Here is a 16,620-nt window from a genome sequence, read left to right on the forward strand (position 1 = left end):
CCGGAGGTGGAACATCTGTTCATTCTACTCACGGTGATGCCCCCGGGCACTCGAGTGAGTGCTCTTACAAGGACTTCACCAACTGCAAGCCAAAGTCCTTTAAAGGGGCTGGCGGAGTCATTGCCCTCTCGCAATGGTTCGAGAAGACCGAATCGGTCTTTGAAATCTGCTCCTGTTCAGAAGGGAGCAAGGTCAAGTTCGCTGCTTGCACGTTCGAGGAAAAAGCCTTGACATGGTGGAATAGCCATGTCAAGTCACTATCTCTAGTAGTGGCAAATGCTATAGGCTGGGAAGCTCTCCGAGAGCTAATGATTGAAGAATACTGCCCGAGGGGCGAAATCCAGAAATTAGAACAGGAACTATGGAGCCTAACCATGAAGGGCTCTGACATAGTTTCCAATACCGCCAGGTTCAGCGAGCTGGTGGCCCTGTGTCCCAACATGGTTCACACGGAGGGAAAGAAAATAGAGAGGTACATCTGGGGGCTGGTGCCTCCATTTCAGGGGAATGTGTTAGCTTCAAACCCCACTACATTCGATAGTGCCAAGAGGTTGGCACGGAGGCTCATTGACCATGGGGTCCGTACCCCATCAGCAACAACAACCCTAGCCATCTCTGAACCCTCCAAAGCCGCTGACAACAAGCGGAAGTTCTGGGAGGATAAGAAGAAGAAGAAGGCTGCCAAAAAGCAGCAGGTCGTGGCAGTTCATGCTGCGATAGCACCTGCCGCTGCTGCTCCGGTAAAGCAGTACGCTGGAAGTTTGCCCAAGTGCAACAAATGCAACTTCCACCACACAGGAGCCTGCCGGGAAATGCAGTGCTCTATCTGCAATAGAAAGGGGCACACTGCCCGTTTCTGCAAGGCTCCGGCAAAGCCAATTACCCAGGTCCTCAACGCTGGCGTGGGCCAAGCTTGCTACGGTTGTGGCGAGGTGGGCCATTACAAGAAGAACTGCCCGAAGGCAGGGAATGCCGGCGGAGTGGGAAGAGTTTTGGCTAATAGGCCACGAGGAAGCGGTTGCCGACCCCATAGTGGTCACTGGTACGTTCCTCCTCGATAAGTCTTATGCATGCATTCTATTTGATAGTGGAGCGGAGAGGAGTTTCGTGAACCAAAAATTTGCTCATTTACTTAAGCAACAATCACGAGCACTTAAAGAACCGTTCACTGTAGAAATGCTTAATGGAACGACAGAGAGTACTAACTGCATATACATAGGTTGTACTCTAACTCTAGATAGCGATTCATTTTCCATCGACCTCATGCCGGTCTCAATTAAAAGTTTCGACGTCATTATCGGCATGGATTGGTTGAGTCTTCATCGTGCTGACATCATGTGTTATGAAAAGGCTTTTCGCCTTAATCTGCCGTCTAGCGAAACTCTAGTAAACTACGACGACAAACCCGACACTAACCTTCACCTCATCTCGAGCATTCAAGCCCAAAAATTCTTGCGAAAGGAATGTCGTGCATTCCTTGCTCATGTTGTCAATGTGAGCCAAGAAACGAAACACATTAAGAACATTCCAATAGTACGCGATTTCCCGGACATCTTTCCAGAAGAACTCCCAGGATTACCTCCACAACGTCAAGTCGAGTTCAGAATCGACTTAGTTCCAGGGGCTACCCCAGTAGCGAAATCGCCCTATCGTCTAGCACCTGCAGAGATGCAAGAACTGTCCGGTCAAATTAACGAACTGCTCAGCAAGGGCTTTATAAGACCAAGCTTCTCACCATGGGGAGCTCCAGTCTTGTTCGTCAAGAAGAAAGACGGATCGTTTCGTTTGTGCATCAATTACAGGGAGCTCAATAAACCGACCGTCAAAAATCGTTACCCTCTTCCTCGTATAGACGATTTTTTTGACCAACTTCAAGGGGCGAACTTCTTTTCAAAAATCGACCTAAGATCTGGGTATCACCAGTTACGGGTGTTAGGGGAGGATGTTCCGAAGACAGCCTTCCGAACTCGTTATGGACACTACGAATTCGTAGTGATGCCGTTCGGATTAACCAACGCGCCCGCAGTATTCATGGATTTAATGAATAGGGTGTGTCGTCCTTACTTGGATCAGTTCGTCATCGTCTTCATCGATGACATACTTATCTACTATCAAAGTAAGGAGGAGCATAGTCAACATCTTCAATAGGTCTTGGAAACATTACGATCGGAGAAGCTCTATGCGAAGTTCTCGAAATGCGAATTTTGGATCCGAAGAGTCGAATTCTTAGGACACGTGATTAGCGAAGAAGGAATACACGTGGACCCTTCCAAAATCAAAGCCATTGAGAGCTGGTCAGCACCGAAGACGCCTACGGAAATTAGTCAATTTCTAGGCCTCGCTGGCTACTATCGCAGGTTCATTAAGAATTTCTCACGGATTGCGAAACCTCTTATGAATTTGACCCAGAAGGGCGTGGCATTTGACTGGGAAGAGAAGCAGGAGAAAGCGTTCCAGACGCTAAAGCGAGCCTTATGCACCGTACCGATACAATCCCTCCCCGAAGGGATAGAAGACTTCGTGGTCTATTGCGATGCGTCAAATCAAGGGCTCGGCTGTGTGTTGATGCAGCGAGGTAAGGTCATCGCCTATGCCTCAAGACAGCTGAAGACACACGAGGTCAATTACACCACTTACGATTTTGAGTTGGGAGCAATAGTGTTTGCTCTGAATATCTGGAGACACTACCTGTATGGTACAAAAAGCACAATCTTTACAGACCACAAAAGCCTACAACACATATTCGACCAGAAGGAGCTCAACATGAGACAACGACGGTGGGTCGAGCTACTCAGTGATTACGAATGCGAAATTCGCTATCATCCCGGCAAAGCCAATGTAGTAGCTGACGCCCTAAGTTGGAAAGAATACTCTGGTCGTAGAGTCAAATCTTTGACTATGACTATCCATTACACTTGTCCACACAAATTAAGGAGGCTCAGCTCGACGCTTTGAAGCTTGAAAATGTGGCGAGTGAATCCCTAAGAGGGATGGATAAGAATTTGGAAGTCAAGGGTGGCGGAGCCTTATATCTCATGGATCGGATCTGGACACCGAAACACGGTGGTTTCAGAGACTTGGTCATGACCGAGGCACACAACACTCGATATTCCGTCCACCCAGGTTCAGATAAGATGTATCTGGATCTTAAAAAGTTATACTGGTGGCCTAACATGAAAGCAGAGATTGCTACCTTTGTTAGTAAATGCCTTAGTTGCACCAAGGTTAAGGTCGAATACCAGAAACCCTTAGGTTTACTGTAACACCCGGAGATACCAGAATGGAAGTGGGAGCGGATCACGATGGACTTCATAACCAAGCTGCCCAAGACGACGGGTGGTCTCGATACCATTTGGGTGATCGTAGACAGGCTAACAAAGTCCGCACATTTCCTGCCTATCAAAGAGACGGACAAGATTGAGAAACTAACAAGAACCTACATAAGGGAGATCGTACGACTACATGGTGTTCCCATATCCATCATCTCTGATAGAGATAGTAGATTCACTTCGAGGTTCTCCAGTCGCTACAAAGTTCCGTAGGAACTAGGCTGGACATGAGTACAACCTACCATCCACAGACCGACGGACAAAGTGAGAGGACTATACAAACCTTGGAAGATATGTTGCGAGCCTGTGTGATCGACTTTGGATAGGAATCTGATACTTATTTACCTCTTGTCGAGTTTTCCTACAACAATAGTTATCACACGAGCATAAAGGCTGCTCCATTCGAAGCCCTCTATGGCCAAAAGTGCAGATCCCCTCTGTGCTGGGCTGAGGTGGGTGACACCCAGTTAGCTAAAGGACGAGTTCCTGACAGCACTCTCACCGGTCCGGAGATCATTCGGGAAACGACAGAGAAGATCGTTCAGATTCGTGAACGATTGAAAGCCTCTAGAGACCGACAGAAAAGCTACGCAGATAAATGAAGGAAACCGTTGGAATTCCAGGTGGGCGACTGTGTTTTATTGAAGGTCTCACCCTGGAAAGGCTTGATACGCTTCAGAAAGCGTGGAAAGCTAAATCCAAGATACATAGGGCCTTTCGAGATTCTCGCTAGAATCGGCCCTGTAGCTTACAAACTCAACTTACCTCGCGAACTCAGTAACGTACATTCTACTTTCCCCGTCTCGAACTTGAAAAAGTGTCTATCCGACGAGACTCTTGTAATCCCACTCGACGAGGTCGAGATCAACGAGAGCCTCAACTTCGTGGAAGAACCTGTAGAGATCATGGACCGAGAGGTCAAACAAAAAAAGCAAAGCCGTATCCCGATAGTGAAGGTTAGCTGGAACGCCAAGCGAGGACCTGAATTCACTTGGGAGCGCGAGGATCAAATGAAACTGAAATATCCTCATCTTTTTACTTAGTTATTTGTAACTACTTATTTGCTTAAACTCTAATTTCGGGACGAAATTCCCTCTAACGGGGGGATGATGTGACAACTCGAGATTTCTATCTTATACAACCATTCACTTCAATCTAAGTCAGACTTATTTCTGCTAAATTTTAGCACTGTTTTGAGTCTGTTTGAGTGTTCTAAGCCTAGTACCTTCAAGAGGTAATTATAGGAGGTATACTCTAGAGTTATTTGTGCAACATTTAAGTCTCAAAACTCCAAGAGTTTGGAGTTTACGGCCATAAAATGGAGTTTACGGCCGTAAACTCTAAAGGTATAAATATGACACTTAGCCATTTTAGTCATTTTTACCATTTTCAAGCCTAGAAGTCATTCCCTCTCAAGTATCATCCGATTTTTCTTCTTGATCTTCAACTTTGTAAGTGTTTCCTTCCTTGATTAGTTGATATATTACAACATCTAGTGATTATACAGGATTTCATCCATGAAATCTCTTCATTTTGATAGATCTTCAAGTGTTCTTCATTTCACCAAGAACACCAAGAACACATACTAGTGTTCTTGGACTTTAACCACCCTTACAAGCTTCTATATTGTAAGTACTCTTGTCTTAGCTTGTTATATGCTTGAATCAGTTAGTTTACACCTAGAAAACATCAAGAACACAAGATCATAAGGTGTTTACGGCCAAGGCAATCTCCTTGGGCAGTAAACCCTAATAAAGGGGGCAATATGAGCCCTAGTCCCTTCCAAAGCGTTGGAAACAAGTCTAGATCACTTCCAAGAAGAGTTTAGGACCTTAAACATCAAAAGAAACAAGAACAAATGGTGTTTACGGCCAAGGCAATCACCTTGGGCCGTAAACACTAGTTAGTGGTGCATTTGTGCCACCACTCCTTCCTAAGGCTTAAAACTTGGTCTAGAACCCTTCTAACTTTAACTAAGGACCTTGAACATCAAAATGGTAGAAGTTACCATGGGTTTACGGCCGTAAACCCATTAGGGCTGCAAACCCTAGGCCGTAAACTCATGGAGAGTTTGCTCTTGGGCCGTAAACTCAGAAGCAAAGCCCTACAACCCTTAGATGCAACCCTTGGTACTCCTAGCACTTGAATCAAAGTGTTTTACATGTCCTAGGGTGTCTTTACTTGCTTAATTAGTTGTTAATTGACTAATTAGATACATATATGTGTCATTATATGTAATTAGGATCCGTATGTGTGCTCAAGTCTTCAGTTGACACTTAGCATCCTATACCATCCGTTCATCCAAACGACTCACTACAGGTGAGTTCATACCCCTTAATCAACCTTTTAAATGATTTTAAATGCTTTTATGGGGGGGGGGGGGAATACAAGTTGAATTATTATAGTTATTATATCAATCACATGTGATTAATAACTACCAACAAGTGGATTTTCTTACTTTTCAATCTGTGTTATCAAACAAACTACTTCAAATCGTTTTACAAACTCTTTTACATGTTAAATACTTTCTATTCAAACTCTATTAAACTTATACTTTGTCAAATGCATATCTATATAAATATAGTTATATAAGTAGGATTGAAAGGACTTAGGACTGATAGCTCGCCTTGCTTCCTGTTCCTTGTTTGGTTGTGGACTTAGGGTATACGTTATTTGTACGAAGGTCGTTTGAATCTTAGTTATATATTATGTATATGTGTATAGATATAAAAGTTCCTTCATTCAGTTCAATACCTTTGGGTAGCAAAGGTATACAATCATATTCATACATACAAACTAATGGGTTTTTAGCACTACATCATTCCTATGGTGTACATGCAAACCCTAAATGCTTTTGGATCTAGTTTGTCTAATGAACATGGAATTGAATATCCAAAGCTATAAACCCTAGATCTAATAAACTATAACTGAAATTAGGGTTTAGATCTTACCTTTGTTTGTTATATAGCAATAACAATCAATCCTTGGCTTCAGAAAGCTTAGTGCCTCAAGTGTTGCACCTCTAATGGAGTCACAAACACCACTAAGCAACTTGGATGAAGAGGAAGGAGAGAGGAGGCACCAAAAACGGCTGGAAACCCTAAAGGAAGTATTCACCACGTTTTTGGGGCCATAAGGGTTCCTTATATATGCTGGCTATTAGGGTTTACAGCTAGGAAACCCTATTCTGACTGCTTAAGCCCTAAGCAGCCCATGGACCCCTTTTGGAACATGCCTTGGACGATTTCTAATGGGCTTCCCCATTGAATTCGTCCAACCTATTATTCCAAGGTGATCCATAGCCCAATTATGTAATTATCTTATAATTACACAATAAGTCCCTTAAGTTTAATTAATCTCTTTTAGTCACAAAATTAATTCTTTATTAATTCTTGACTAATATTAATTAAACAATATGATTTCTCCTTTAATATATTATTCTCATAATATATTAATAAATCATAATTAAACCTTTCTCTCCTTAATTCATCCTACATATTGCTATGGTGAAGGCAACCCAAAAGGACCATGCTCACAATCAGGTCAAGTACATACCAAAATAGTTATGGACTTAGACACTAATCCAACAGTCTCCCACTTGGATAAGTTTAATAACTATTTTGCATAACTTCCGAACCTGATCAGCAATCGTAGCTTTCAAAAACCGCTGTCAACTCTGATCTTATCAGATACGCATGTCCTTTAGATAAGGGATCATATATTCCTCCATTCTCAAGATATCGTATAGACACAAGACATGAATTTCGATCAGTCTCTCTATACTGTTTCCCGACTTCCGATTTATGACGACTGACAACAGACTACAATTGAACACATCAACCTAGTCCCGGCTTGGCCAAGCGCTTAGGGTGTCATCACTAAATCATCGAGGGGCCCACAGATATTGCTTTTATCCCACTTTGGGTAAAAGGAATGGATAAACTTTGACTCAAATGCTCGCTTGCACCTACTGATCGAATCACACACAACAATAAGTTTTATAACACCAAGTTACTGGTGCGTTTACTTATCATCAATGTGCAACCGCTCAGCAAATAACAACTCACATGTCTCGGTTATATACAATATTATCGACTCACAATCACTCGCAATATAATCCATGAAGTGATTCACGTGAGCATGGGTTTAATCCAATACTCTAATCTTATCAAAGCACTCATTAACTCTGCAGCAAACTTGTGCTATGTCTAAACACTCTAGACAATCTACAGACATATTCATGACAGTCTTCCTTCACACCTACTCCCAACGTATGACCGACTGTGGATGTTTGAATAACCCAGTTATTTTGGAAGTCAAAACATGCAAAGTGAAACACAATAATAATATTAATCCTATATGGCCCCAAAACTTTTGAGCGTAAATAAAAACACTTTTATTTAAACACCATATTGATTACTCATTATTCATTGCTTACTGTTTCAGAAAATCAACTTATTACTCGAATTATAACCACAATTGTCCCATGCTCCAAGCATGCACACTTTGGTTTCATATGGTCCATACTTTGTGAAATAGATCAATTGAAAAACTTTTCCAATGAAACTCATTTCACAATCCCCAATCCTTATTAGTAGTATAAGAATACCAAATTCTTGCCACTTTTAGAATATGTCAGATTCTAACATTTTATGCAATGATTCTTTCGTAATGTCATAGCACAAAAGTTACCAAGACCCGGCTAATGAAATTACAAGGTATTCTATCGGAAATTGTTACAAGACAATTCCATAGACGTGAAGTCTCACATTCAAAGTACATTCCTTTGAACATCCTTCTCGCATAAAAGTTTCTAATCTAGACATATTTCTTAATATCCAACTCCCATTAATGGAAACATTTCCATATTTTCCATATGACAACTCATTCTTAATAGAATCTTACCTATTCATAATAATGTCAATATAGTCCATCCAGTACTATACTTCCAACTACTCACAAGCGACAAATCCTCAGTGAACCTCAGATCGTCCTTTGATAGTTGTTTAATTATTTTAGTGAAAACTGATTCTAGTCCCTTTTTCCCTCTTAATGCCCTAGGCATTTGGAAAATTTTAGAACGGTCAAATATTATAGCATATGCAATCGATCCTATACTCGAAGCGTATTGGTCACGATGCATAATGTCTCACATAAAGACGTGATACTTTATCATCCTTCTGCCATAATATTTTATGTGCCATGTTCCCACAATTCGAACTATGAAGAGGGATACCGTAATCATAATCGAATTTTGAGAATGCACTATGTATCCTTGACTAAATTTATTAACATTTCTCGATCTAAGCTTTAGAATTTTGAAACGAAGTATAATATTCTCTCCCTTAATTATAGCAAAACAACTTTTCAACCTTTGCAACTTTGCAAAGTGAATCTTTGTTTTCTATAATTAATATTGCTAACTTGCCATACTTACCATAATAATCATGCTCCCACTAACATGATGATTATTTTCTTACCAGCATAACACTTATGCTCCCACTAGCTTTGACATGTACTCAGAAAACAATTGAACTTCCAGAAAACAATGCTTATTGAATTCCTTAAGTTCATATTTCTAATACCTAATGCTTTGATAAGCCTTTATCTAAGTTTTTTTTAAGCTTATACAACCTTGCCTTAGATAGCTCACATGTGTGTCTAAACAATTCAGAATTTATGTTACTAAGTCCCAAATGTTCAGACCAATTACCAAATCTCACAATTCGAGCTATGAAAAGGGATGTCGTAATCATAATCGAATTTGAGAATACAATTATCACAATTGCAATCTTCTTAAAATCTCTCTTAGTGAAAGCATTTCCTCACAATCATTTTCATGAAGGAGGGAAACCTCATGACACTTAGATTTTAAAGTGTATGTGTTCCTATCCATGTGAATTTTCCAAAACTAAAGTTTGCGACAAATCCAAACTCATATGGACCGAACGTGCTCAATCTCGATTTCTTGCCTCATGGTAACACGAGTGCCCACCATGTCTTCCAAGTGGTTTAGCAACTCATCCTTACTTATCAATGTACTTTCCATTGATCAAGGTGCTTTGTCTTTATGCATTCACATGAGAACTCATAGAACTCACATGCATAATTAACTCAATTGGAACGGCACAGAAAAAGAGTATGTCATCCACGATAGGCTTTAAACCTCAAGTCGTGTGCTAGTGATGATTAACTAGGTTTAACTCTTGATTTGTTCTTGAAACCTTTCAAGACCATTAAGACTCCCACTTACTCCTTGACATATAAGATTCTCTTGTCAAGAAACATTCCTTGACAAAACAAATATTCAAGAGTTAGTGTTGTTTTTATCAAGACTATCACTTCACATAATTGGTTCAAGTTGGTCTTTGTTTTATCCAAGACATCACAACTTACCAATCTCAAATGTGCAGGAATAAGAAGACTTTTTCCAATTCCACATTTGTTGAGTGTTATAAACCTACTAAAGACGTGTCACTCAAGTCACAATCTTGGAGTATGACTCTTAAGACTTGATATTGGAACGAAGTATGATTGACTTATTGATTTAACTATTTCCATAATTCTCGATTCATCTTCTTAGACATGCAAATGCACTAAGACTGACTTAGAGGACCAATTGAGAAATAGTTCTTAATCATTAAGACCTATCATAAAACACAATAAAAGGTACTCTCCCTTCTTCTTAGAATAGAGAAACTTTTATCTTTCTGCCTACTTGATTCTTCTTATTCGTTCTGCTATTGATTGAAACTCTTTCGATCAAATCAGAATTATACTTAATCTTATAAGTATAACCATATTTACTAAACTTTTAGTAAATCATGACGAATATCTTTATCACTCTTGTGATGGACTTGATCAACACACAACCTAGTGTACTTGATCTCCTAGTCCTTCTCTTGACACTTTGTCAAAAATAGTCTAATTTCCAAATATGAAGTTTCTCATTCATCACACAACCTAGTTGTATGATTCCAAGTTTCTGTCCAATTGAAACTTGGGCGATGAGAATCTTCCCTTATTTGGCAAATTCTCGACATTTCCACAAATAACATAATTAAGAATCAAATCCATTATTGCTAATAATAGAAACAATTAAACATCAATTTTTCATACACACCATTGCAAGGATAAATAAATAAGACAAAATCAAAATTTATTTTATTGCGGAAAAATTTGTCCTTCAATGCAATTTAACTGAAAACTATGCTATTTCATATTTCTTATCATTCTATCCTAACTCTAGAGTAGCAGCTCAAAAAATCTGATCTTCGAATCCATGCGATCGAAATCCATTTCTTCATGATCAGATTCAACATGCTTCTTCCTTAAGCTTCCTCTCTTTTCTTTGATCCTGCAAAACATCAAAATGTAATCTTATCACATCATGTATTAAGAATAAAAAATAGGAACTTATAGAGTTAGATAATGGATTTTACCTAAAGTAGAGCCATATTCCTTGACTCTCCCATCTCTTTGATCTCTCAGGTAGTTTGGGCAGTTTCGTCTTCAGTGCCCCTTCTCTAGGCAATAAAAGCAAATGGACTCCTTTGGCACAGCACATGGGACAATCTCATGCTTAGTCCTTTCTGGACTTCCAATGTTGCCAGTGTCCAATGAAGTTTGGGAGTTTGATTCACCAGACAAATTTGCTTGACCAGCACGCCAAATCATTGCTGATTCAGCAGCTATAAGCAAATAGGTGAGATCAATGAGGGTTACATCGTGTTCCATCATATAGTACTCTCTGACGAACTCACTATATGATTCAGGAAGTGACTGAAGAACCCAGTCAACAGCCAACTCACCTGAAATCTCGACACCCAACATCCTTAACCTGTCAATGTGTGACTTTATTTCTAAGACGTGTGCACACACAGGTTTCCCATCTTCGTGTTTACTTGCCAATAGGGCTTGAGTGAGCTTGAACTTTTCAAGCCTTTGAACTTGTGGGTCAGGGAGAATAATTGGAGGAGGTGGAGGAAGTGAAGCATGACTCTTATTTCCTTGATCGTATCGTGGAACGTCATCTTCATTTGGAAAGCTTGTTCCAAGGGACTTGGGAAGACCATTGTAAGATTTAGACATCTACAAAACGGGAGAAAATTCAAGTTAGTCGATAAGAATCCTTGATGTAACACCCAAAAGAAACATCAAGGCTAGGATCCAACACAATACTCTACAACCTAGAAGAGGGATGCCGTAATCTAGTTGCAGAATTTATGAAGGTAGGTAAATGATGATTTACCAATTCCCACCATGAAAAACAAAAATGAAGTTTATGTTTTAAATGAATTGAAACTCCTAGATCTTTTGAGATTCATTGAACTTTTCAATGGCATGTTAAAAACGATTATGCCCTTCTATTTGTGACTGGGATGCCGAGGATCACAAATAAGGTGTGAATAACCATACGAATCTACGTGATGCACTCAATGATACTATCACCTAATCAATGTGCCGGTTAACCACACACGCTCCATTGATCTATGATAAACATCGATCCACCCTTCACTACCAATGTCAACCCCAAATTAGTGTGTCGGTTAACCACACACGCTCCACTAACGTTTAACAAGGGTACGAAGTGTTTCCATGGATTAGCATACAATTTCACATTTTGCCTAAAGTAACTAGAATTTGGGAATTTGTAAAGCATGTAGTTACTTTGTACTTCATTATACTTATAATGGAAGGTTTCGTCCTATCCTACCCGTTCGACTAACGACCCTCCACCAGTCAAGAGTGCGGTGGGTAAGAGTGGATACCCATTTAATCGCCATTTTATAGGCAATTTCCTTAAACACCCCTTATAGACCAGCTTCGTGAATGAGGCCTACTAACGGTAAGACTGACTGTTTACTCATACATGTATATAATATTAGACTTTTAATGTTATATATAGTATAGGGTGTATTTTACACTTTTAAAATACTAGGTGGTCTAATTTAATAAATTATACTTTTAATTTAATTAAATGTAAACCAAAACTTTATGGATTTATTAACTCTCTAATTATACACTTTAATTAATTAACAAAACCATAAGGGTGTAATTTGAACTTTCTCAAAAATATTAGGGTTTTAGAATTTAAATATTACATACTTAAACTATTAATCAAAATTTTAAATTCCAAAACTTGAGGGCAAGTTTTGAACTTTTCAAAACATTAAGGTTTAGAATTTAAATCTTTCAAAAAAAACTTTTAATCAAAAATTTAAATTCCAAAACTTGAGGACAAATTTTGAAACTTTTCAAAACATTAGGGTTTAACTATTCAAATTTCAAAAACAAAACTTTTAAGTTCAAATTTAAACTATAAAACCTAAAGGGGAAAATTGAAACTTTTTCACAAGATAATTCAAATCTAAATTACAAATAATCAATCTTTATCTAATAAAACAAAAGATTATCTAAATTTTGACAATTATCTTCTATTTTGGCAAGGATAATCTCCAAATATTGATAAAAAACGGATTTTATAAATAAAGAACGTTTTAGGCAATTATCCACAGCCAAAACAGGTCAAAATCCCGAAATCTGCTCCATCTGCGACTCTGACTCGTCGAGTCTAGCTTGGACTCGTCGAGTTCACTATGGACTCGGCGAGTTCAGCCATGGACCCGGCGAGTCCAGCCCCCAGAAACCAAAAATTTTCGATTTTAAGCATGAATAATCAACTATAGCATCAAATACATCAAACAAACAGACCTAGGCTCTGATACCAGTAATGGGTTTTGAGCACTACATCATTCCTATGGTGTACATGCAAACCCTAATAGCTTTTGGATCTAGTTTGTCTAATGAACATGCAATTGAATATCCAAAGCTATAAACCCTAGATCTAATAAACTATAACTGAAATTAGGGTTTAGATCTTACCTTTGATTGTTATATAGCAATAACAATCAATCCTTGGCTTCAGAAAGCTTAGTGCCTCAAGTGTTGCACCTCTAATGGAGTCACAAACACCACTAAGCAACTTGGATGAAGAGGGAGGAGAGAGGAGGCACCAAAAATGGGTGGAAACCCTAAAGGAAGTATTCACCACGTTTTTGGGGCCATAATGGTTCCTTATATATGCTGGCTATTAGAGTTTACAGCTAGGAAACCCTAATCTGACTGCTTAAGCCCTAAGCAGCCCATGGACCCCTTTTGGAACATGCCTTGGACGATTTCTAATGGGCTTCCCCATAGAATTCGTCCAACCTATTATTCCAAGGTAATCCATAGCCCAATTATGTAATTATCTTATAATTACACAATAAGTCCCTTAAGTTTAATTAATCTCTTTTAGTCACAAAATTAATTCTTTATTAGTTCTTGACTAATATTAATTAAACAATATGATTTCTCCTTTAATATATTATTCTCATAATATATTAATAAATCATAATTAAACCTTTATCTCCTTAATTCATCCTACATATTGCTATGGTGAAGGCAACCCAAAAGGACCATGCTCACAATCGGGTCAAGTACATACCAAAATAGTTATGGACTTAGACACTAATCCAACACAAACAACATTACTAGTAAACTATAATAGGTATAGTTTAAGAAATTGCTACTACTATTACTAGAACAATGAAACATACAACGAGTCAGTTCATACATGAGTCAATAACATACAGATAGAGAATACTATGATGAGAAACAAACAATAACATACAGATAGAGAATACTATGATGAGAAACAAACAATAACATACAGATAGAACATACTATGATGAGAAACAAACAGAGCATACTAGACAGAAAGAACATACATTACACTAGTACATACAATACATATACAAGAACATTACAACAGAAATCTGAGCCACGTAACGGGGCATGGCATCACCTGTCATGGCTCGTTTTGTATCCAGAGTCTCCTAGAAGGAGAGCGTTGAATTTGTGTATAGATCTATACTGGATTGATTATCCTACACCTTGCTGTTCGCTACAGTGGGACTTGCAAGTCTACGGGTGCCAAATGTCATTTCTTCCGACGTCTTTCATCGTCGTGTTTTTAGTCGTTAGTATGGTACAGGCATATCACATGTTACTTTAAATAACAATTGGTTTAAGGTAATTAGTACAACAGTAGTTACTATAATACAAGACTACAGTACTTTATTATTTCCCCATTACATTCACATTGTGATCTTTTCACATAAAAGATAATGTAAAACTATATTTTTGGTTGATGATAGTCATACTTGGGAAAATACGCACTTTTACAAGAAACAAACATACATGACATTTGATGCCTTGGTAGAAGGCTACGTTTAGTAGAAAATATAGGATTTTCTAGGAGATACAAACATTTACTACAAACATTTACAAACTTATACATCAAGCACTTACAAACACTTTCATACAAACAATGACACTAAAATACTTATGAACTTACCAGCTTTAAAGCTGATAAACTCTTTCAAAATAACTTGTATTCTCTGGTCATCAGTAGACAAGTACCGATGCCAGGTTTTAGAAGAAGATGGAGCTCGTTCAAGACTCATCTCTTATTTTTGATTTACATTTTTGGTGTCTTATAAACTTCACAGAACACACTTGTATTAATTTATATTATTAATGCAATGGATGATGTTGTTGCTTGTTTACTACTATGCATTGTTGTGATACTGTACATGACGTCCTCCACCCCCGAACGATTCCGCCGTTCCGGTTTTGGGGTGTGGCATTATAAAAATATTATATGAAAGGATGGCTCATATTCAAGGGCATACTTAGTATCTGTTTCATTTTGACTTAATGGACGTAATGACTCAATCAAAATCCTCTTACAGTCTAGAAAAGGAACAAGCTTTATCCAGATAGACATCATTATTTACCTATGTTAAGGGGAAAAAAAGGAGCAAGGGCATACTTAGTTTTCAGTTTTGACCTTGATTTTTTTTAAATAAATTACAGGTGGTTCCATTGTTACTGAAAGCTATTGGATGGCAAGGAGGAAGTATACTAGCCCTTGAGACACTAAAACATGTGGTGGTTGCTGGAAATAGGGCATGGGATGCACTTGTTGCACAAGGTCTTAGGTCAGTAATCATGTTGTGTATCTAAAATCCAATCGTCGCCATCGATCCAAGTCGACATCGATCTAGATCAAGGTCACCGAGGGTTGTTACTTTTATAGGAATGTATAACCCATGTTAGCAATGTATTTTTTTTATTTAACATTTGAATGATTATTTGTATGACATATTATAATTTGTGCAATTTATTTTATTTTTTGTGTATGAAATTTTATTTTATATTATGAGACATTAAATGTGTGATGTAATTTGAAAATTAGTATATTTACAAAAAATATATATTTTTTAAAACATTTAAACTTTATGACACGCAAAAATGTGTGTCGTCTTTCTTTATGACATAAGCTTTAATGATACGCAATGCAAGTCGTAAATGTGGATCGTTTTACGACACGCAAATGCGTGTCATCTTCTTTATGACAGGACCTTCCTTGACACGCATTGTGCGTCGTAAATGCGCGTCATAAGGTAAAGACATGCAAAAGCGTGTCGTCTCTCGTTATGACAGGGCCTTCCTTGACGCGCATTTGCGCGTCATCTGAGCGTTTTACGACACACATTGCACGTCGTAAGAGGCTATTTTTCTAGTAGTGTGCCCACCATCAAAGATAGCTAAACTCAAGAAGGCAATAGCCAACTTTGAGCAAAATCCGGGTAAATCACTTTATGAGGCATGGGAGCGTTATAAAGGGTTACTAAGAAATTGTCCTCAAAATGACATTAACATACAACAAGAAGTCTCAATATTTTATGATGGTGTAAATGTCATGACAAGGCAACTCCTTGATTCTCAAGGACCACTAACTAAGAAGAATCTGGGAGAAGTTAAGGAGTTGGTTGAAGAATTTGCAAAACATTCTCGTGAGTACCACAATCCAAGAAATGAAGGAGCTAAAGGAATTGGGGGAGGAAATTCTGAAGACATGGCTGCTGTACTAGCTATGCTTGACACAATGGACAGAAGAATGACCAAGATGGACAATCAATTCATGCTATAAGAGTTGGATGTGAAAAATGCAATGATCCACACTTGACAAAAGAATGCCACTTGGATGAACATGGTATTAAAAAGGCTGAAGTTTGCTATTCTAGTGGGGATAAATATGATGAAGATTGGAGAAAACCCAAGAAGGAGTGGTTGCCATATGAAGAGTACAAGAAGAAAAAAGAAGAAAAATATAGGCAGACAAGTTGAGACTTCTACCAAAAGGAACAACCACCAGCTGAGAAGGAAGTTGATTTAGAAA

The 16,620-nt window shown here is 38.5% G+C and overlaps 1 non-coding gene across 1 annotated transcript; it reads right to left on the reverse strand.

Moving 5' to 3' along the window:
• Window positions 1–15,987: 15,987 nt before the first annotated feature.
• On the reverse strand, window positions 15,988–16,094 carry LOC145110158 (small nucleolar RNA R71). Its single transcript, XR_013709537.1, has one exon. It is a non-coding gene; the product is annotated as a small nucleolar RNA R71 (small nucleolar RNA).
• Window positions 16,095–16,620: the final 526 nt, after the last annotated feature.

This window comes from Lactuca virosa, chromosome 4, assembly GCF_052849685.1.
Source record: "Lactuca virosa cultivar CGN04683 chromosome 4, Lactuca_virosa_CGN04683_v6, whole genome shotgun sequence".
Taxonomy (NCBI): Eukaryota; Viridiplantae; Streptophyta; class Magnoliopsida; order Asterales; family Asteraceae; genus Lactuca; species Lactuca virosa.